Source organism: Hypanus sabinus, chromosome 7 (genome assembly GCF_030144855.1).
Source record: "Hypanus sabinus isolate sHypSab1 chromosome 7, sHypSab1.hap1, whole genome shotgun sequence".
Lineage (NCBI taxonomy): Eukaryota > Metazoa > Chordata > Chondrichthyes > Myliobatiformes > Dasyatidae > Hypanus > Hypanus sabinus.
The window spans coordinates 98882368-98906624 of NC_082712.1; the positions used below are offsets into that span (position 1 = coordinate 98882368).

A 24257-nucleotide genomic window follows, 5' to 3' on the forward strand; every position below is an offset into this window, starting at 1 on the left:
TACATCTCGGTGGAATGAGTCTCTGGCTGAATGAACTCCTGTGCCTAACCAGTACATTATGGAGTGGATGGGAGTCATTGTCCAAGATGGCATGCAACTTGGACAGCATCCTCTTTTCAGACACCACCGTCAGAGAGTCCAGTTCCACCCCCACAACATCACTGGCCTTACGAGTGAGTTTGTTGATTCTGTTGGTGTCTGCTACCCTCAGCCTGCTGCCCCAGCACACAACAGCAAACATGATAGCTCTGGCCACCACAGTCTCATAGAACATCCTCAGCATCGTCCAGCAGATGTTAAAGGACCTCAGTCTCCTCAGAAAATAGAGACGGCTCTGAACCTTCTTGTAGACAGCCACAGTGTTCTTTGACCAGTCCAGGGACTTATTAGGGAGAGTCAACTTGGCTTTGTGCATGGTAGGTCATGTTTAACAAATCTAGGTATATATGCTGAGGTAGTAAATCAGATTAGACATTGGCTCAACAGGAGAAGTCAGAGAGTGGTAATGGAGGATTGCTTCCCTGAGTGGAGGCCTGTGACTGGTGGTGTGCCACAGGGATCAGTGCTGGGTCCATTACTATTTGTCATCTATATCAATGATCTAGATGATAATGTGTTAAATTGGATCAGCAAATTTGCTGTTGATACAAAGATTGGAGGTGTGGTGGACAGTGAGGAAGGTTTTCAAAGTTTGCAGAGGGATTTGGACCAGCTGGAAAATGCAGATGGAGTTTAATAGAGATAAGTGTGAGGTATTGCACTTTGGAGGGACAAACCAAGGTAGAACATACAAGGTAACTGGTAGGACACTGAGGAGTGCAGTAGAACAGAGGGATCTGGCAATACTGATACATAATTCCCTAAAAGTGATGTCACAGGTAGATAGGGTAATAAAGAAGGCTTTTGGTACATTGGGATATATAAATCAAAGTATTGAGTATGAGAGTTGGAATGTTATGGTGAGCTTGTATAAGGGATTGGTGAGGCCAAATTTGGAGTATTGAGCAGTTTTGGTCACCAAATTACAGGAAAGGATATTAATAAGGTTGAAAGAGTGCAGAGAAGGTTTACAAGGATGTTGCTGGGACTTGAGGAACTGAGTTACAGAGAAAGGTTGAATAGGTTAGGACTTTATTCCCTGGAGCATAGGAGAATGAGGGGTGATTTGATAGAGGTGTATAAAATTATGATGGGTCTAGATAGAGTGAGAAAAAGCAGGCTTTTTCCACTGAGGTTAGGGGAGAAATAAACCAGAGGACATGACTTAAGAGTGAAAAAGGAAATGTTTAAAAGGGAACATTAGGGGGAGCTTCTTCACACAGAGAGTGGTGGGAGTGTGGAATGAGCTGCCAGATGAAGTGGTGAATGCAGGCTCACTTTTAATTTTAAGAAAAGCTTGGACAGGTACATGGATGAGAGGGGTATGGAGGGATATGGTCCAGGTGCAGGTCAGTGGGACTAGGCAGAAAAATGGTTTGGCACAGCCAAGAAGGGCCAAAGGGCCTGTTTCTGTGCTGTAATGTTCTATGGTTCTAAAGGAAAGGAGGAGGGGCACGAGGGGTGGATGATAGTAGGCAGGTGAGTAGAAGAGAAGGGGTAATGGGGGGGCGGAATGGGAAATTGAAGCAGGAAGGGGAGAGAGAAATATTACCAGAAGTTGGACAAGTTGATGTTCATGCCACTAGGCTACTCAGACAGAATATGAGGTGGTGCTCCTCCAACCTGACAGAGGCCTCATCATGTCTGTAGAGGCACAAAGGTGCCGAGTTTTCAAGTTTGTAGACTTCAAATGTTGGTGTGGGTAATGTAAATGCCTGCAATGAACAAGGGAAGCCACTTAACACACTGAGTCAGACATGCACCCAATGAAAATATGGTTTGTGCGAAGCTCGGGCTGTAGTATCAATGCCAGACATGTGTCCTCGATAAAGAGAAGAACAGGATCCATCATCTGACGCAAATACCCCACACCCTTTCATCGCCACCAGCCTGGACTCCGGAACTCCCGAGCTCATGAGGACTGCAGAGGCTCACTCCCACCCTCTCAGTTAAGGATCAGTATTAATTGCTACAGGGTGGTGGACTGGAGATGCGTCACCAGCAAAGGAGACGTAAAGCACCTTCTCTCTGCTAGCCAGCAGATCACCGCTGGGCAAATAGTTGCACCTCCTTAGCATCACCCTACCTCCTTCCTCCATGATCAGGGTCACGTGAAACCATGGGAGCAGGTGGTGTATATCACAAATCCTGCTTATGCAACCACTGACAATCTCTGAAGAATATTGATAACGGCTGGTGTCACCCGTCTTGTAAAGACACTGCCCAGAAAAAGGCAATGCCAAACCACTTCTGCAGAAAAAATTTGCCAAGAACAATCATGGTCACCATGATTGCCTACAACGTACAACACAGCACATAACGATGATGATGATTAATTGCTAGCGTTTCTGACGATGCATACACTCAAGACAATGAGTATGAAGAAATGAATTTGCTATTCTGCCTGCTGGTGCTGAATGAATATGCCAGGACTGTCACTGAACATATCTACAAGGCATGCTGTCACAGGAAAACACCTTCCATCATGAAGGACTCCCACCATCCACGCTATGCTCTCTTCTTGCTACTGCCATCAGGAAGGAGGCTCAGAAGCCTCAGGACTCACAAACAGTTATTCCCCCTCAACCTGGCTCTTGAACCAGTGGGGATAACTCCACTCAATTTCATTCATCTCAACACTGAACTGGTTCCACAACCAACGGACTCACTTTCAAGGACTTTACAACTCATGTTTTTGATATTTATTGTATACATTTGTTGTTACTTTATTTTTTTCTCTTTTTGAATTTGTAAGTGGATGTGTGGCCGAGGAACTGGTGCAGGGATCAGGGTTTAGATTTATGGATCTTTCGGATCTCTTCGGGGGAAGGTACGACCTGTACAAAAGGGACAGGCTACAGCTGAACCCGAGGGAGACCAATATCCTTCTGGGCAAGTTTGCTAGAGCTGTTCAGGAGGGTTTAAACTAATTTGGCAGGGGAATGGGAGCTGGAGATGAGATAGCTGGCTTACAAACAGAGGGAATATGTCATGAGACTGCTAGCAAGTTGATGGGGCAAAATTGCAGTTCAACAGAATGAGTTGCAATGTAAAAGGTGGACATAATTGAAAAACGTGAGTGGAGGTCTGAAGGTGTTATGATTGAATGTGAGCAGTATACGGAATAAGGTAGATGAACTTAAGCACAGTTTCAGATTGGCAGGAATGATGTAGGCATCACTGAATCATAGCTGAAAGAAGATTATAGATGAGCGCTTAAGGATACACATTGCATCGAAAGGACAGGCAGGTAGGTGGGTGGGGGGTGGCATGGTTCTGTTGGTTAAAAAAAAATGAAGTCAAATCATTAGGAAGAAGTGATACAGAATCAGGTGTTGAATTATTGTGGGTAGAGCTAAGGAACTGCAAGGGTAAAGAGACCCCGAGGAGTGTTACATACATATCCCCAAACAGTAGTAAAGATGTGGTCTACAAACACAATGGGAGATAGAAAATGCATGTGAAAATGGCAATGTTACAATAGTCATGAGGGATTTCAATATGCAGGTAGATTGGGAAGATTAGGTTGAATTTCTAGAGTGCCTACACTTTTTAGAGTAGCTCATGATTGAGCCCACCAAGGATCAGCTGTTCTGGAATAGGTGTTGTGCAAAGAACCAGAATTGATTAGACAGCTTAAGGTAAAAGAACCCTTGGGAGAGAGAGAGATCATATGTTTGAATTTACCCTGAAATTTGAATAAGAGAAGCTAAAGTCAGATGTATCAATATTACAGTGGAGTAAAAGGAATTACGGAGGCACAAGAGAGGATGTGTCCAGAATTGACTGGAAAAGGACACTGGGCAGGGATGACAGTGGAGCAGCAATGGCTGGAATTTCTGGAAGCAATTTTGAAGGCGCTTGATATATGTAGATCCTAACGAAGATGGAGTATTGTAAGGGCAAATGACACAACGTGACTGACAAGAGAAGCGAAAGCCAACATAAAGGCCAAAGAGAGGGTATATGAGAGAGGAAAAAAATAGAGATGTCAGAGGATTAGGAAGCTTTTAAAAACCAATGCTGAGTCCCTCCAGCATTTTGTGTGCGCTGCTTGGATTTGCAGCTTCTCTTTCGTTTATAAAATGCAGACGTTCTCAAAACGTCTCACAGGTCTCATACGATCTACATTAGAATGGCAGGAACACATGTTAGGAGCGAACCCGCAACCCCTTAGCAGCCAGGCGGATTAGGTAAATAGGGCGGGGCTTAGTTTATGACAGACAATGGTGGTAGGGTAATAGCGCATAGAGTGGGCGGGGCGCGGATGTGACTGACAGGAAACCCGCCGCTTGCATTGACAGAAAAGGAGGGGTGTTTAATTTCATTCGGGGATGGTGTATTGACGCCTATGTAAGGGCGGGTCTACGTCGGTGACAGACAGGGGGCGGGGCACCTTGGATGACGGACAGGGGATAGTGTTGTTGACCGACAAGGGGCGGAGCAAGCAGGCGTCGCCATTTTCTTGCACTATGGAGTTCGGCAGATACGCCAGCGACGGAGGGCTGGCCTAGTCGGTGATTCTCTAGCCCTCGCAAGAACCGGCGCTTCTCGGTGAGTCCAGCTCCCGCCTGTTGCCACAGACACGGTGGTGGTAGGGGGGAGTGGAGGGGGTGAACAGGGGCAGTTAAGGTGTTCATTGGCCGGAGAGGAGGGGGCGTTATTGTGCAGCGATGGGACGGTGGGGAGAGAGCAAGTCACGGATAGGGGAGATCGGGCAGGGCTGAGGGTTGACAGAATGGGGAGGTCGAATAGGGGGAGAGAAAGTGGCATGGGGTGGGAGGGGTGATTTGGTGGGGTAGGGTCTGAACGGGATGGGAAGGAGGGAGAAGAAGGGATAGGAGTGAGGTTGCGCCAGGAGGGCGGGGGTGATCTCTTGTGGGGACAGGGTGATTGGAAACTGATCGGGTGAGGAAGCAGGGAAGACAGTTTTGGGGGTGGGAATGACTTGGAGGCAGGCCGTTCAGGAGGTAGGCGGTTGTTTTCAGGTGAGGGGGTAGGGTGAGGATGGGGATGTGAGAAGTGGAGTGAAGGAATGGGGATGTGGACGGGCATGGGTCTGGGAGGAGGCAGAGTGAAGTGGGGGCCTGTTAAAGGTGGATGTGTGGCGAGGAGGACTGGGGAAGGAGGGGAGGGCACAGTGAGGCTGGTCCTGATTGTAGGGTGGGGTCCCTGTGGGACTCGGGTCAAGTTGGAGGTGAGTGCGTGTGGAGCAGAGTCACAGCTGAATGACAGAAAGGAGCTTGGGGAAGAGATGGGTTTGGGTAGATGGACTAGAGGGGTGCATTGCTCACTTGAATTGACTATTTCTTAATCCCTTCACCAACATGAGGAGTAAAAATCTTTATGTTACATCTCCAAGTGTGCAATGTGCAATCATAGTAATTTATAATAACATAATAAATAGAACAGTCACTGTAACATAGAGTACACTCAAATCAGCGTGAGTTAATCAGTCTGATAGCCTGATGGAAGAAACCGGCCTGGAGCCTGTTGGTCCTGGCTTTTATGCTGCGGTACCATTTCCTGGATGGTAGCAGCTGGAATAGATTGTGTTTGGGGCGACTTTGGAGAGAAATGGAAACAGGAGGGTTAAAGTGACAAAGGATGAAGATGGTCAGTGTGGCAGATATGTTCATACAGTAAAGGTTTGCCAGCCCAGTGGAGTGAAGTTGCTTGCCTTTGTGGAGGAGCTCAGACGTTTACACTTGACCTTCTGTAGCTTTCTCTATTCCTGAGTCGTTGAATCAAATGATGTAAGCACAGCCTTGTGTGAGGAGGTTTATTATCCTCCCTCTGTGACCTTCCCTGCTACTGGGAGAACTCAAGATCAGAATCAGGTGTTCTGGAGCTTATTTAACGTCTCAGTGTGGTGGAGTTTAGGACCTGGCGGAGCTTGGGACTCGCTGCCTGCAGTGTTTCTGTTCCGGAAAATGATCATGATTAAAAATAAAGTGGAAATATTAAAGCGATTGGAAAGAGGTGAAATACCTTCGGTCATTGGAAAAGTGTTAGGCTACAGTTGGTCAACGATCAGAACAATTTTAAAGGATAAAGTGAGAATAATTGAGCATGGGAAGGCCCTGCCCCAATGCTACAATTATACTAAGCAATGCAGTGGTTTAATTATTGAAATACATATGTTTCTTTAGTGTTTTATATGCATAGAAAGGCAAAATATATACTAAGACAAACGTTTGACTAACTGAGGCTAAATAATACCTGATGAACCAGTTCTGACTTAGAGAACTACTGGTTTTCTTTGATTCCAGATCCGTGGTAACCTACGCACATCCTTCTGTATACTTAAATCATCTCTAGATTACTTATAACACCTAATACAATGTAAATGCTATGTAAATGGTTGTTATACTGTATTGTTTAGGGAATAATGACAAGAAAAAAAGTCTGTACATGCTCAAACAACAATTGCTGGAGAGAGAACTTCTGAGTTTTCCTGATCCGCAGTTGGTTGAATCTGCGCATATGGAACCTGCAGATAAGGAGGGCCAACTGTACTTAAATTAAGTAAATAGTGCAAAAATAGAGATTTAAAAAAAAGTGGTAAAGTAATGTTCTTGGACTTAATGTCCATACAGAAATCGGATGATAGAGGGAAGGAAGCTGTTCCTGAAACGTTGAGTGTGTGGCTTCAGGCTTCTTAACCTCCTTTGCAATGTTAGCAATGAGAACAGGGCATGTACTGGGTGATGGTGGCCTTTAATGACAGTCACTGCCTTTTTGATTAATCACTCCTTGGAGATGTCCTGGATACTATGTAGGCTAGTGCCAATGATGGAGCTGATTGCTTACAAGTCTCTACAGCTTATTACAATCCTGTGCAGTAGCCTCTGCCCTCCCGCCAGGTGGTGATGCAACCAGTTAGAATGCTCTCTGTAGAAATTTGTGAGCTTCTGCTCTTTTTCTATCTACCTCTCTGAATTTGAATGTGGAATACAGAGGAATTTGCCTCTCATAATTCTATCAGATCTCCTCCTCCTCCTCTCCTCTTCTTCAAGGAAAACAAGCCCAGTCTGTCCTCAAAACTGCATCATTCCATGGTGAATCTTGAATGCACTGATATCCTACTGTAGGTCCGCAACCAGAATTGAAATTAGCTGTGGTCTAATCAGTGTTTTAAAAAGTTGAACTGAGACCTCTCTGCTCTTATCTGTATGCCTTCTTCACTGTAAGGAAAAAGTTTCAACGTGGTTCCTTTTTGGGTATGTTCTAAACTAAAACAGAAGTCTGTAAGACAATGTGCTGAGTGATTGTTCTGAGGAAAAAAAAAGGGATCCAGCCCACAACAATGTTTTGAGAAAGTTAAGAGAGTACATCTATAGCCATAACTAGAAAATGGTGAAAAACATTTCTCATGGAAAGATTAGGTCTTGTGCAGGTGTAGGTACCAAGTGCATGGAAAAGTAGCAGTTTTGAAGGGTATAAAAAGGGGCAAATAGATTCATTCACTATTTGTATCGTTACCTTCAGGGTCCCTTTGTTCCTTCGTGCTTCCTATTGTTCATGATACATACTCCGTCCTTATTTAATTCCCCCACCCCCAAAAAGCCTCACTTACCTGGATTAAATTCCATCTGCCCAAGTTACTAAATCAAGCCAAGTTTATAGTCATTTGACTATATACGTGTATATTGTCAAACAAGACAAAGTTTCTCTAAAGCGGGGGGGGGGGGGGTGGTCAAGCGATGCAGTATACAGAACACATAATAACATGACAATGAGATGGAATCTACAGATGGATTACACATCAATAAATAAAGTAAGAGGCATAAATTAAACGTTGAAAGTACAGGTTAACCAGTGACACTTTGTGATGTGGCAAGAAGTTCAGAAGCCTAATGGCCTGACGGAAGAAGCTGTTTCCCATCATGACTATTCTTGTCTTCATGCATTGGAGTCTCCTGCTTGATGGTAGAAAGTCAAAGAGGATGCTGGATGGGTGGGTGGGATCCTTAATGTGTGTGCAGCGCTCCGATAAATGTCCTCGATAGATAGTACAGGGACCCCCTAGGATCCTCTCAGCTATTCTCACAGGCTTTTGTAGGGACTTCTGGTCTGATGCTCAGCTGCTCCTATACCAGATGGAGATGTAATTTGTCAGAATGCTCTTAATAGTGCTCCTACAACATGCTCAATGCCATTCTTTAGTTTAACACAAGTATTCTCACTTTCAGCAACACCAATTTTCACGTCAAACTGATCATACAGTAATGTGCAGAAGTCTTGGGCACCCTAGACTTTTAAAATAAATTTTGTTTTAGTTGTTTTTTTTCTATCTTCTGCATTAGTGTCAGTAGAAAAGAGCAAAATTTAGATTTTCAAACACTTATTTTCCAAAAAAATTAAATGTTACAGATGAACGTTTGTGTTTCATTAAAGAAAATAACATCTTAAATAATAGACCTCTTTTCAAATAAAATCTTGATAACTTTGGAGGTATATAGCCCAGTGCATGATTAAACAAAGATAACAAGCAGGGATATTAATGATCAATGACATAATGAGTTGAATGAACTAAATTGATTAATTGAAACAAACTGTTGTGGAAGGAATCAAACTGTGAAGGACAACCAAGCTAAAAGGTGAGGATGCGACAGATTCGGCAGTTTAACCTTCGCATCATCAACTCTTACACCATGGCAAGAGTGAGCATAGCAACAATACACAAGATCCTGTATCAGCAAGGTTTCTCCCAAGCAGAAATTTTGCAGGAGACGGGAGGTTTGAGATGTGCTGTCCAAGCTTTACTGAAGATGCACAAAGAAACTGGCAAGGTTGATGATCAAAAATTCAGTGGTCAGTCATGGAAACTGGGTGCTGCCAATGAGAGACACATCAAACTGACATCACTTTGAAATTGGAAGAAATCCAGCAGTGCTATCAGCTCTGAACCTCTAGAACCCAAGTACACCCCACTGTAGTCTGGAGAAGTCTTGCCAGAGTGGTCTTCGCGGAAGAGTTTTTGCCAAAAAGCCATTTCACTGAAGTGGAAACAAAGCCAAGAGACTCACCCACCCACAAAAAAATACATGAGGACTGGGGTGCTAAACAATGGCAGCAAAGGCTCTGGTCTGATGAATCAAAATTTGAAATATTTTGCTGAAAACAGGAGGCAGTTTGTCTGTAGAATAGCTGGAGAGCACTACTTGATGAATGCAGCCAGCAGTGAAGCATGGCAGAGGAATAGAGTTAGTGATTTGGTCACTGTTAACATTGAAAATGTACAAACAGATTTTCATCCATCATGAAATACATCAGGGAGGCATTCTGCAGCAGGACAATGATCCTGGACACATTTCCAAGGTTAGAAAAAAAAGCAAAACAAAAGCTTTAGCACAAAAGAACAAGGAGTTCTGCAGCAGGTGGTTTGGCCTCCACAGTGCCCTAATCTCAACATTATCAAACCTGTCTGGGATTACCAGGAGAGACAAAAGCAAGCTAGACTGCCAAAGTCTGCAGAACAGCTCTGGTAAGTTCTCCAAGATGCTTGGAACAGCCTACCAGTTGATTTTCTAATATAACTGCACAGCAGTGTACTTAAGAGAATTGATGCAATTTTAAAGCAAAGTGTGCTCACATCAGATATTGATTTGATTTAGCTTTTTACTGCTCTTTATGGTACATTTTTTGATATTTAGAAACTTTTCATTACTTTTGAGAACCTCTTTGCTTTACAAAGTTTCTTTACTTGTGCGAAAGGCTTGCAAAATTCTACAGATGTACCATGGAGAGCTTTCTAACTGGCTGCATCACTCTCCAGAGTGGAGGGAGTGGGGCTACAGCACAGGATTGAAGTAAGCTGCACAGACTTGTAATCTCCATAGTATCCAAGGCTTCTTCAAGGAGAAGTGCCTCAGAAAAGCAGCATCTGTCGTTCAGGACCCTAGCACCCCTCTTCTCATTGCTACCATTTGGAAGGAGGTGCAGAAGCCTGAAGGCACACACCCAATGATTCAGGAACAACTTCTTCCCTTCGGCCATCAGATTTCTGAATGGACATTGAACCTATGAACACTACCTCACTACTTTTTATTTCTGTTTTTTTGTACTATCTATGAGATCAGCACTGGACTTCGAGGCTGCATTCGAATCCAGCCAGGTCCCAACCTGGGCAGCAGAAGTATCTGGGCAGAAGAAAGGCCTGGCAATCTACTTCCATATCTTGCCACAAAAACCCTCTGGACAACTGCACTGTCCGTAGGGTCGCCATGAGTTGATGATGACTCAATGGCACTCAACAGCAGCAATGTATATGTATATACACTTATTGAGATAAGACCATAAGATATAGGAGCAGAATAGGCACTCATCCCATTCACTCATGGGCTGATCCAATTCTTCCAGTCATTCCCACTCCCTTGCCTTCTCCCCAAACCCTTTGTTGCCCTGGCTAAACAAGAACCTATCTATCTCTGCCTTAATTACACCCAATAACTTGGCCTCCACAGCTGCTTGTGGCAACAAATTCCACAGATTTACCACCCTCTGACTAAAGTAATTTCTCCGCATCTCTGTTCTAAATGGACACCCTTCAATCCTGAAGTCATGCCCTCTTGTCCTAGACTCCCCTACCATAGGAAATAACTATTCCATATCTAATCTGTTCAGGTCTTTTAACATTCGGAATGTTTCTGTGAGAGTCCCCCCCTCATTCTCCTGACCTCCAGGGAATACAGTCCAAGAGCTGCCAGATGTTCCTCATACAGTAACCCTTTCATTCCTGGAATCATTCTCGTGAATCTTCTCTGAACCCTCTCCAATGTCAGTATATCCTTTCTAAAATAAGGAGCCCAAAACTGCACACAATACTCTAAGTGTGGTCTTATAGAGCCTCAACATCACAACCCTGCTGTTATATTCTATGCCTCTAGAAATGAATGCCAACATTGTATTCGCTTTTTTTTTAAACTGCTGACTCTACCTGAAGGTTAACCTTTCAGGTATCCTGCACAAGGACTCCCAGGTCCCTTTGCATCTCTGCATTTTGAATTCTCTCCCCATCTAAATAATAGTCTGCCCGTTTATTTCTTCCAGCAATGTAAATGACCATGCACTTTCCAACATTACATTTCATTTGTCACTTCTTTGCCTAAAGTCTCTCTGTAGGCTCTGTTTCCTCAACTCTACCTGCTCCTCCACCTATCTTTGTATCATTGGCAAATTTAGGCACAAATCCATTAATCCCATAGTCCAAATCATTGGCAACATTGTAAAAAGCAGTGGTCCCAACACCAACCCTGTGGAATTCCACTGGTAACCAGCAGCCAGCAGAATAGGATCCCTTTATTCCCACTCTCTGTTTTCTGCCGATCAGCCAATGCTCCACCCACGCTAGTAACTTCCCTGTAATTCCATGGGCTGTTACCTTGCTAAACAGCCTCATGTGCGGCACCTTGTCAAAAGCCTTCTGAAAATCCAAGTACACCATGTGCACTGCATCTCCTTTGTCTGCCCTGCTTGTAATTTCCTCAAAAAATTGCAGTAGGTTTGTCAGGCAGGATTTTCCTATCAGGAAAACAGTTTTTTTCTATTATTACGTATTGCATTGTACTACTGGAAAGTTAACAAATTTCACACCACATGCCAGTGATATTCAACCTGATTTGGATTATTTTGCATAGTATTGTACATCTTGCATCTAACGTGTTAAAGTATGTGCCAAACAGCAGGAGTCCCGTTAGTGACCTCAATGGTACACTGCTAGTTGCTGGCTTCTAATCACAGTGGCACCCCCACCCCAGCTATCACCCTTATTTTCCTATTACAGGTGTGCACTGCTTAACGTCCATTCGGACAATGTCCACTCGCATATACGTCCGTAGTCTTGATCGGAGAACGTGACGTAGCGGACGTTACTGATCTCGTGTATCGCGCGTCTCTTGAGTGTAGTAGCGTTATCTCTCTGTTTAATTTTCTTTTGAAAATATTTACCGTAAATTGCATCATGGCTTCCAAACACAGCAAAACCAAAACCACTCCTAGTGATAGCAGCAGCAAGAGGCAAAGGAAAAGCATTGATTTAGAAGTGAAACAAAAGTGAAACAAAAACAATATGAAAGTGGAAAACCAGTGAATGCTATTGCTCGGGATTTAGGCATGTCGCACTTGACAATCACGACGATCCTGACAAACAATGAAAGAATTCTCGTAGCTGTTAAAGGATTGGCTTCACTGAAAACTACAAGGCTCACGAAAATGTGAGAGGGACCTATATTGGATATAGGGAAATGGCTAATAACATGGATTTAGTCAAAACAGGTACGCTACGGTACTCCATATAGGCTTGCTGAGTATATCATATGGTGTTCACACAATGTCCAAATGACATAACGTCCGATTTCACAGAACGTAACGTGGACGTTAGCGACGCATACCTGTATTGGGATAGTATTGGATACATTTTGCCAACTTGCTTTGTTCCCATGGACTAACCTTTTGGATTAGTTTTCCATATGTGGCCTTGTCAAAGGCCGTACTGAAGTCCATGTAAACTATCTCCTCGTGCTATGAACATGTTTTTCATTATGCTGGTACTTTACCGTAACTTGTGTACATGACAATAAACTCAACTACTTGTATTCAGTTATTTCTTCAAACTATTCAATTAAATTAGTTGGACGGGATCTCCCACTAACAAATTAGAGCTAAACACAAGATTCTGCAGATGTTGGAAATCCAGAGCAACACACACACAATGCTAGGGGGGCTCAGTAGGTCAGGCAGCATCTATGGAAATGAAGCTTTGGACCAAGCCCCTCCTTCAGAATTAGAGCTGATCTCTGATGAACTCATGATTTTCCAAGTGTTGATTAAACTTTCACTCATGATTTTTTTCCAATAATTTCTTTATCACTGACATTAAATTAACTGACCTATCCCTCCTGGCCTTCTTAAATAAAGGGATTACTTTTGTTGTCTCCCAATCATCTGATATCTCACTTGTGGCCAGCTAAGGTATAATTATATTCATTAGGGACACACCAATCTGCCACCTTCAGTTGCAGCCTGGTATGTGCTGTTCCTTTGATCTCACACCTTTCCAATAGCATCTACACACTATGTTTGAAAGGAGGACTGCCAAGGTCTGCAGAAGAACTGTGGCAAGTTCTTCAAGATACATGGTGTCATGCCAAATATTGATTTGATTTAGCTTTTTACTGTTCATTGCTCTTTATAGTAAATTGTTTGATATTTATTATTTTTGAAAGCATCTTTGCTTTACAGAAGCATATCCTCAGTATTTCATCAGGTGACAGCTCAGTGATCTCCTGGTCCAGACCTTCAGGCATCCTTCTCATTTGTTCTGCACAGTTGTGGAGATCGGTGCCGTCCATACTTTTTCTACCTCTGCCTCACTTAGGGAGTTAAATGAAGTTCCATAAATTTGCAGATTAATCTGGATGGCCAGTGGGGCGTTGGTGGAGTATTTCAGAATTAAAATCCAACTCAGGTTTAATATCACTGGCGTATGTTGTGATATGTGTTGTTTTGTGGCAGTAATACTGCAACAAGAAAATAGTGTGCTAGGGTACAAGAGGACCACAACCTTTCTGTGGTTTACAGGTTTGCATGCCTCAATGAGAGCTACGTTGGCTGGAGTCAGGTCTTGTGCTTTGGCTCTTGATAGGGTCACCCATGCCAAACAGGTCAAAGGGTAGAGTCCATACTGAAGAGTAGTGCATTGGTCCTCCAGGTACAGGGTTTCAGCTAACAACCTTGACTGGTTAATTAAAGTTGTTGCGGAAACATTAATGAAGAATCCTTCTATACAGACAGAGATGGAGGACCTTCATTTCTGTCCTGAACACCAGCAGCATAACGAGCAGTAAGTAGAGTGCATTCTTTGTCCGTTCAGAAATTTGTTAATGGAGGGAAAAAGGTGTTCCTAAAACATTGAGTGTGTGTCTTCACATTCCTGTACCATTTCCCTGGTGGTAGTGATGAGATTAGGGCATGTCCTGGGTGATGGAAGGTTCTTAATGTTGGATGCATCACCTTTTGAAGAGGTCCTTGATGCTGGGGAAGGCCAGTGCATATGATGGAGCTGGCTGAGTTTGTGACCCTTCCAGTTCTGCCATGGATCTCTAATTGTCTGAGCAAGTTTAATTGAAAAGTACTTACAACACGTTGCAGTTAGTGTCTTCCCTGACTGGATATTGAATCTTGCGGGTTTTATGTGCCATATGATTCTTGCTGGAATGGTTCTGAAGTGGTAAGAAGTGATTCTGGAGTACATGTTGAGCTTCAAGTTCCAACCTTCTCTTTCTAGGTTATTGTAAGCTTTAGTCAGATGTGCACACACACTCAGTGTGATAGCAGTTGTTTAACTGCAAGGAAATCTGCATAGCAGTAATGCAAAACGGTGGTGGTTGTCTGTCGTGTCCGATGATGACAGGAAAACTGTGTGGGAGAGTTTTTAAAGTGGAAAAGCTGTTGCACTGGGGCAGTTCCACTCTCTTGACCTCAGAAGTCCAGGTCCAGTGGTACGAACAAGCGTCACAAACTGGTGTCTTCCTTGGTTGCAGTGGAAGACCGTGGCATCTTCTTTGCCTTGTCATGCCCTTTGCTTTCAATGGACTGTTGCAGTACCACCTTCCTGGCTGTTGGATCTCACCGTAGATTTCATCTGCCCTGTGTGCCAGAACTGACTTTACGTGCTAGGATGGGCATGTCCCTGTCTCACCGGGGTATGAGGGCTGTGGTTACCCTCACCTGGCTTAGCCCACCTGTTGAAGTGGTATATTAGGATGAGGCTGCTGTCATATGCAAACAGCTACTTGAAGCCCCAGGTGAGAGCTGAGTGTCTGGTGGGGACCAAAGGTGAGTGAGGTGCCCCGGAATGAACATGACAAGCCCTTTAACCAGAGGTGCTACCCCTCCTTGGACACCCTATACACCTCATTGCAGAGTATCTGACTAGAAATTGTGCTGTTATCACATATGATCATTTAACATCTGACTCTCATCCTTGTTTGACTAAACCTCAAGCTAGCCCACATGCACACTAATTGCATCATGCCTCAAGCTGTTTAAAGTAGTAGTATGTTGGTGTTTATCCACCTGAGCTCAAGTAGTAATCCCTGAGGCTCTTTTTCCATTACCCATCTAACCAGTGATCTAACCTATTAAACCACAGCTAGGCAAAGAGGTGAGGTCCTGAGGGTGAATTTATTCAGAAGGTTACACAGCAGGATCTTTGTTGTAATCTTTGGATTATTCCCAGTGTCATTTTATTTATTTAGAGATTCAGGGCGAGAGAGTCCAACAAGTCACACAGCCCAGCAACCTACCTATTTAACCCCAGCCTAATCACAGGATAATTAACCTGCTAATCGGTACATCTTTGATCTGTGAGAGGAAACTGGAGCATCTGGAGGAAACCCACAGGGATGTGAGGAGAACAACAAATTCCTCACAGGTGACACCAGAATTGAACCCTGAACTCCGAAAGGCCCTGAGCTGTAATAGTGCCATGCTAGCCTCTGTTTTACTGTGTTAGTGAAAGTACGGATAGATAAATGTCTGGCTGGAGAAGGTGCAAGAAGGAGAGATTAATTTTCTTGGACAATAAGGATCTTTTCGGAGAACAGGGGTGACCTGTATAAGACCAATGCAGCATAGTACAGACCCTTCAGCCCACGATGTTGTGCCAACCTCTTAACCTACTCCAAGATCACTCTTCCTTCCCACGTAGCCTTTCATTTTTCTGTCATCCATATACCTTTCTAAGAAGTTCTTATATGTCCCTAATGTATCTGCCTCTACTACCACCCTTGGCAGTTACAAAAAAACTAGCTATGACATCCTCCCCTATACTTTCTGCCAACACCTTAAAATTATGCTCCTTTGTGTTAGCCATTTCTACCCTAGGGGGAAAAATGTTGTAGGCTATCTATGCCTCTTATCATCAAAAACACCCCTATCAAGTCATCTCTCATCCTTCTGTCCAAAGAGAAAAGCCCTTAGCCTGTCCTCATAAGGCAGTGGTCCCCAACCACCAGGCCATGGGCTGGTACCGGGCTGCAAAGCATGTGCTATTGGGCAGCGAGGAAATGGTATGATTTGGTGAATGAAACGATATGAGTCAGCTGTACCTTTCCTCATTCCCTGTCACACTCACTGTTCAACTTGGACGCATGCGAGGTCATGATGTACACAAGGTCATCAGTCACCTAAACACAGTGATACCCTTGCGCCAGGGATCACTGGTTGTCCTCGGGTAACCAGCTGGCGAGAAATGCTGTTGATAATAGCAAGGACCGCGGACAGATAAACCTGTTTAGTGCACCGAATGTTCGTGGGGAACCTGGTGCTGAAATGTTTGCAGACGACCTAATTTGGGATCAGGGTTTCCTAAGTAGCAGAGCAGGTATCTTGATCTACTGAAAGTCATCTCTCGAGCCAAACTTTCATCGGCCACATTCTCCGGACTGCGACCGCTGCGGCCCCGGTACGGGGACCTCTGGCCCTTACCTTGTCCTCTTACTGATGCAATGATTTTATGTGCTCATACGAGGAAAGTATGCGCTGTGTGTTTAATATCCAAATGTTACTTAAAATGTTATGATGCCATTGACTTATCAGTGAGTTATAATTGACTTATCATTACAGGTGGCCCCCGTTTTTCGAATGTTCGCTTTGCGACAGCTTGCTGTTACGAAAGACCTACATTAGTACCTGTTTTTGCTAACCAGAGAGGATTTTCACTTTTACAAATAAAAGATGCCCACATTATACGTGTGTTTACCCTGAGAAAGACTACCATGACCGTGAATCCTTGTGCAGGCAGATTCTTTTTCCTCCAAATCGATTTTTGGCTCGCAGTCTTCCCGATTTTGATATGTGAAACTACACTGTACATAAGATATTTCTACTTTATATAGCTGTGTCTTTATCATATCATTCCTGCTCTTACTATATGTTCGAGTTATTTTCGGTTTTGTGTGCTATTTGGTATGATTTGGTAAGTTATTTTTTGGGTCTGGGAGCGCTCAAAAAATTTTCCCATATAAATTAATGGTAATTGCTTCTTCGCTTTACAACATTTCAGGTTACAAATGGTTTCATAGGAGCGCTGTACCTTCAGATAGCAGGGGAAACCTGTATATTCATGTGAGGAAAATATGCGCTGTGCGTTTAATATTAAAATCGTTAGATAAACCTTTTTAGAAACAAAATTGAGTGTATTAGCCATTATAAATGACTCATAGTTGACTTATCACCTATACTCTGGTCGTGATTAATAGCCCCCGCCCCCCCCCCCCCCCCCCAAGGTCGGCCAGTCTGCAAGAACATTAACAACACTATCAACTTGCACAGCAACTTTTGAGGGATTTATAGATGTGGTCCTCCACGCTGCTAAGAATCTTGTCATTAACCCTGTATTCTGCCTTCATATTTGATCTTCCAAAGTGAATCGCTTCACAGTGTTTCTGGGTTGAACTCTATCTGCCACTTCTCAGCCCAGCTTTACATTCTATTAGTGTCCCGATATAAGTTACCTTCTACACTACCCACTATCCTCAAACTCTTAATGAAATATAGCCGATTTCTTGTTTTCTTTACAGCTGCATCAATATGTTGAGTCTGGGTTAGATCCTTGGAGATATTAATATCCAAGAAGTTGCTCACTCTTTCCATTTCTGATCCCTCTATGAGGATTGGTTTGTGCTCCTCGTCTTACCCTTTCCGAAGTCCACAGTCAGCGCTTTGGTCTTGCTGATGTCGAATGCAAGGTTGTTGCTGTGACACCAGTTATCTAACTGGTACATCTTACTCCTGCACACCCTTTTGTCACCATCTGAATATCACTGGCAAATTTATAGGAGGCCCTTGAGCTGTGTCTGACTGCACAGTCGTAGTTTATCTAGTAAATTGTTATCTTCTGCTTGCACATAGTCCACATTCTTTCATTCTTGTGCATTCATGTGGCTACCTAAGATCCTTCTCAACCTCTCTATTTGCCAACACACCACCACCTCCGTGGAAACATTTCCATAGGTGCTGTTTGGCCTTGCTGAGTTCTCCCCAGGATTTTGAATGTGCGGCTTGGATTTCCAACATCTACGATTTTTCTCTTGTTTGGAAAGGCAAGGACTGGTTATGGGTGTTCTGCTGGAGGAATGCAATCAACCAAAGAACATCTGGGAGGATTGTTGGGATTTTGGGTAGAAACTTTGTATGAGGACTTTCTCCACCCTTAGTTTCCCCCACAACAGGAATCAGGGATCAGACCAACTGAAATATTGGGCCCAAGGAATGGCAGATGAAATTTAACGTGAAGTATGAAGTACTTTTCACATGCTCTGGATCTTTTCAATGACTTAAAGTTCCATGGCTCCGATTGTCTCATTTTCACCATGGATGTCCAGTCTCTATACACCTCCAACCCCCATCAGGAGGGACTTAAAGCTCTCTGCTTTTTCTAGATAACAGACCCAACCTGTTTCCCCCACCCCCCACTACTACATCTGCAGATGCTGGAAATTCAAACAACAACACAAAATACTGGTGGAACACAGCAGGCCAGGCAGCATCTATAGGGAGAAGCGCTGTTGATGTTTCAGGTTGAGACACGTCAACAGCACTTCTCCCTATAGATGCTGCCTGGCCCGCTGTGTTCCACCAGCATCTTGTGTGTTGTTGTTGTTTGTAACTTGATCAGCTTGTCTGTTTTGAAGCAAGCCAAATTAAATAACCCATTGTACTGCACCTCTCAAACAGCAATATAACAGGTTTCTTTGAGCCAGTAAGTCTGTGGCTCCATATAGAGTTTGTTTGCAAAGCTGTGTTTTCAACTTTAAGCTGATTACTGTTTTCCACTTACATTTTAGGAGTTGAAGACTCGCCTTCCTTTGCGAGACCAGAAGCTAAATTATGTATGTTGAAAGCTTACTTACAACTGTCTTGATTGTACAAATGGCAGCTGCTGTTTTGGAAAGTGAGCTTGGCAAAAAAAACCCCAAAAGGAAGCGAGTAATCATCACAACCTAAAACTTGAGGTTGGAGCAGAATCTGACCTCACAGTCAGAGTGTATAGGGAGTAAAGGAAGAAGCTGAGAATGCAGCCTGCAAAGTGCCAATGTTTACTGGTCAGGAAGTTAAATATCCAGTTGCAGAGGGAGGTGTTGCTTAGGGGGTTGGAAATTGTAGATGAATTTGTTTCAAGATTGAATAATGTAATTTACAGTACACAAGTGTAAAGGAGAACACAATAATTGTTGCTCCAGATCAGATGCAGCACAAAAACATAATATAAAACACAATAATAAAAATATAATAAATATAAATACATATGATAGCATATATGTAGATTTTATGTTTGTACCTTTCTGTATATATGTCCTTTGGTGGCGGGGAGGCTTGTTACTGATGATCCATTGGGCAGTTTTGACTACCCTTTCCTGTTTGCAGCAGTGCAGCCTCTGTGCCATGCAGTGATACAGCATTTTAGGATGTTGTCTGCAGCATATCTGTAGAGGTCTGATGTGTGTAGTCCAGATCTTTTTAGCTTTCTCAGAAAGCAAAGGCATTGGTGAGCTTTCTTGATTGTGTAGGATGTGTTCTGTGACAAGGAGAAGTTGTGTGAGATGTGCACTCTCAGGAATTTGAAGGTGCTCACAGTTTCCACTGCTATTCCACTCATGTAAGGAAAGGTGTGAATAGTGCAAATTCTCCTGAGGTTGATAATTATCTCCTTTGCCTTGTTGACATTGCGAAAGAGGTTATTTGCCTGGCACCAGGCCTTGAGCTCTTCCTTCTCTCTGTAGGACATCTCATCGTTGTTGCTGGTGATCCCCACCATTGTCATGCCATTGGCAAACTTGACAGTGTGATTACTCAGGTGTCTGACTGTGTAGTCAAGTGTAGGCTGGGTGCACACAGTCCTGGGGAGTACCCCTTTTGAGGATGATGATTGGGGGGGGTGCAGAGGAGCAGTTGTGCATCCTGACTGTCTGAGGCCTGTTGTTTAGGAAGTCCAACACCCAGTTGCACAGTGGTGTAGTTGGATGGTTTGTTCACAAAGGTCCAGGGGACAATAGTGTTGAATGCCGAACTGAAATTAAGAAACAATATTCTGACATAAGTGTGTCAGGGCCAGGTGCATAGCAGATGCTATGTGGAGCCGTTCTGTTGGTAAGTATATTGGTAAGTGTGCAGTGTGGCAGGAATCAGTTGGTGATGTACGCCGTACCAGCTGTTCAAAGCACTGGGTTGTAGTCATTTAGAATTCTTCGGTACAGGGATGATGGTGGCTGATTTGAAGCATGTGAGGACAGTAGCCTGGATGAATGTAGTGTGAAACATGTCAGTGAGCTGGTGTGCACACTCCCTGAGTACTTGCCTTGGGATGTTGTTCACCCTGATAGACTTATAGGGGTTGAATCTCTGCCCCTGTAATGTCCCTGTAAGACTTGAAGGTTCGTTCTTATGTATGCTGCTATACCAGACAAATACTGCTCACCTGGAAGGGGGATAGATTCATGGCTAGTGCTGTGTTGCATGCCTTGAGGCTGTTTAGAGTGTCGAGGAGCAGGGTATCACTAGTACAGTCGATGCTGTTTTTCCTTACATAGTCAGTAATGCCCCTGATGCCCAGTCACAAATGCTGGGGATTGTTATTGGATATTTGCTCCTGAGTGTTTTGTGTGTAGTCAGTCTTCACCCTCTTGATGCCAGAGATGAGATTTCTACTGGCTGCTCTGAGAGATGTTCTCCCTTTCCAGGCTTGAAGGCAGCATCCTGGGATTTCAGTAGGAAGCACACCTCTGCATTCAGCCAGGGCTTTGGTTGAGCTGTAAGGTGACTGATCTTTAGATACTAACATTGTCTACACACTTAGAAAAGGAGACGGTGAGAGATGAGGCATATTCCTTGAGGTTTGTGTCTTCTCCATTTGAGCTAGTCTTGTTGAACATCTGGCAGTTGGTGTTCAAAACAATCCTGAAGCATTATAGATGATCTTATTTGGCCATACAGTGATGGTCCCATTGAGTAGTTTCTCCATTTTGAGCAGCGGTTGGTAAACTGGGATTAAAAGGAAGATGGCACCCATATACATCAGTGTCTCTCTGTGGGCTCTGTACTAGTTTTCCTCTTAAATATACTCCTTTCGAACTATTTTTGCTGCAATCTGTAGCATGTAAGTTTCCGCTTAGCAATGGACTATGGACTTGCATCAATGAACTTCAGATCTCATGTTAGATGGCTAAATATGGAGCAGTTAATAAGGGTCAACACCAAGGCGAAGGCCAAAAACTTGAGTATAAGACTGACAATCTCAGGTCAAGGATACTGTGTCAGAATCAGATGAGGCAAATCTCAATTGATTGTTACGTCGAGAGTTGGTTAACACCGGATTCAGCTATCTGACTGGAAGGTTTTACGATTTTCGAAATGGATCGAACCGCAAATTCTGGTAAGGAAAAAGGTGGTGGCGTGTGCTTTTTAGTCAATTCTCGTTGGTACACGGATGTTGAGTTTATGTTGACTTTTTGTTCTCCTGATTAGATATAGACCATTCTACTTCCTTGGGAGTTCTCATTATGTTCTTGACTGCAATTTACATATCATCAGCTGCCAATTATAAGCAAGCACTCACAAAATTGCACAATGCTGTCTATAAACAAGAAACAGCCCATCCCAAAGCATTTCAAATTATAGTCAGCGACTTTAACCAAGCTTGTTTGAAGAAAACCCTGCCCAATTATCACCATAATGTAACTTGTGACACTAGAGGTCCCAACACACTAGACTACTGCTACATTGTGATAAGGAATGCCTATCGTTTCTTTCCAAGACCACATTTTGGGACACCTGTACCCCTACTATCCACATGCAGACAGAGCCTAAAGTGCAAGGCTCAGGGATCAAGACAACGATCAAGGTGTTTGTGGGAGGCTGAGGAATGTTTAAAGGATTGACTTGAGTCAGTGGTCTGGGCCGTGTTCAAGAACTCGTCTGGGGACCTGAATAACTGCACCAGGGCCATTACAGACTTCATTAAAACAGCTGTGGATGAAGAATGAAATCTAGAACCTGCTGAGATCTAGATCAGAAGGATTCAAGAATGCTACAAGAGGTGTAGGTATCATCTCTGGAAAACCAGATGGAGATTCTGGATGAGACTAGGATCAACGAGGGATGCTCAACACCTGCGGTAGGGTTTGACTGCCATAACCAACAAAGTTTAATCTTGCAACACAGAGGACAGCAGAGTTTCACTCCAGATGAGCTCAATGCCTTCTATGCTCGCTTTGACCACCAGAATAGGGAGGAACCACCATGCACCCTCGTGTCTCCCTATGATCCTTTGATTCTTTGGTCTTGGTATCTGAAGGTGATGTGCAGGCTGCCTACAAGAGAATGAATCCAAGGAAAGCATCCGGTCTGGATGGAGTACTGAAGACCTGTGCTGACCAACTGGCTAGTATATTCATGGATATCTTCAACCTCTCACTCCGGCAGGTTTCAATCGTACCAGTGCCCAAGAATTGTGTGGCAACCTGTTTAAATTATTATTGTCCCAGTGGAACTTACATGAAGTGTTTTGAAAGGCTGGTGATAAAGCATATCTAGTCCTGTCTGAATGGCGACTTGGATTGGCTCCAGTTCACTTACTGAAGTGACAGGTCTACAGCAGATGCTATCTCATTGGCTCTTCACACAACTCTGGAATATCTGGACAGCAAAGATGCATACATCAGGATTCTCTTTATCAAATTCAGCTCAGTAGTTAACACCATTATCCCCTCAAAACTAATCAATAAACTCCAAGACTTGGGCCTCAATACCCCCTTGTGCAATTGGATCCTGGATTTCCTCACTTGTAGACCCCAGTCATTTGGGAGTGGGGAAAACATCATCTTCATTATCTCCATCTCTCCATAAGCACAGGAGCACCACGGAGATGTACTTACCTTTACACCTATGATTGTGTGGCTAAGTACAGCTCCAACACCGTTTACAGGTTTGCCTCTGGCTGCACTGATGTGGGCTGTGTCAAAGGGGGTGATGAATCAGCATACAGGAGGGAGATTGAAAACTTGGCTGAGTGGTGTAATAACAACAACCTCTCACTCAATGTCATATAAGAACAAGGAATTGATTGTGAATTTCAGAAGAGGGAAATCAGAGGTCCATGAGCCAGTAATCATTGGAGGATCTGAGGTGGAGAGGATTAGTAACTTTAAATTCCTGGGTCACTAACTCGGAGAACCCGTTCTGGACCCAGCATATAAATATATTTGCAAAGAAAGCACGACAGTGCCTCTACTTGGTCATGATTTAGCATGTCATGAAAACCTTCTGTAGATGTGTGGTGAAAAGTGTGCTGACTGGCTGCATTATGGTCTGGTATGGGAGCACCAATGCCTTTGAGTGGGCAAATCCTATGAAAGATCATGGATTTGGCCCAGTACATCATGAGTAAAACACTCTCAACCACTGAGCAGCATCCATCATCAGAGATCCTCACCACCCAGGCCATGCTCTTTTCTCGCTGCTGCAATCAGGTAGAAGGTACAGATGCCTCACGACTCGTATCTCCAGGTTCAAGAAGAGTTACTACCCCTGAACCATCAGGCTGTTGGACAAAAGCCGATAACTACACTCATTTAAGGACTCTGTTATATTGTGGTTTCATGCTCGTTATTTATTGCTATTTATTTATATCTGCATTTGCATAGTCTTTATAGTTTGTGATGTTTACTGTATAGTTACTGTTCTATAGATTTGCTGAGTATGCCCGCAGAAAAAGAATCTCAGGGTTGTATGTGGTGACATGTATGTACTCTGATAATAAATTTTACTTTGAACTTTTTTAAACTTTGAACATCATGGAGATAAGGTCAGATAGACCACAATGAAGGTGTGGGATGACTTTGAAAATAAAGCATCTCTTTGTATAAACATCATCTGGTCTGTCTGTTCCCCTAGTGGTCATGATGATATGTTGGTGGAATTTGGGTAAAATGTCTTGCAAGATAACATGATTAAGCTGTATTACGATTATGGAGAGACTGTCCGGGTCTTTGTTTTGTAGAGAGTTTATGATACTGTAAAGCTTTCAGAATCAAAAACAGGTTTAATATCACCTGCATGTGATGAAGGTTGTTAACTTAGCAGCAGCAGTCATA

The 24257-nt window shown here is 43.5% G+C and overlaps 1 protein-coding gene across 2 annotated transcripts in view; it reads left to right on the forward strand.

Moving 5' to 3' along the window:
- The first annotated feature begins 4528 nt into the window (after positions 1 to 4528).
- LOC132397043 (E3 ubiquitin-protein ligase RNF167-like) overlaps positions 4529 to 24257 on the forward strand; it is a 184316-nt gene continuing 164587 nt past the window's right edge. For both annotated transcript variants that reach the window (XM_059975288.1, XM_059975289.1), the window contains exon 1: positions 4529 to 4653. The gene's annotated coding sequence lies outside the window, so the exon portion shown is untranslated. The remainder of the gene's footprint in view (positions 4654 to 24257) is intronic.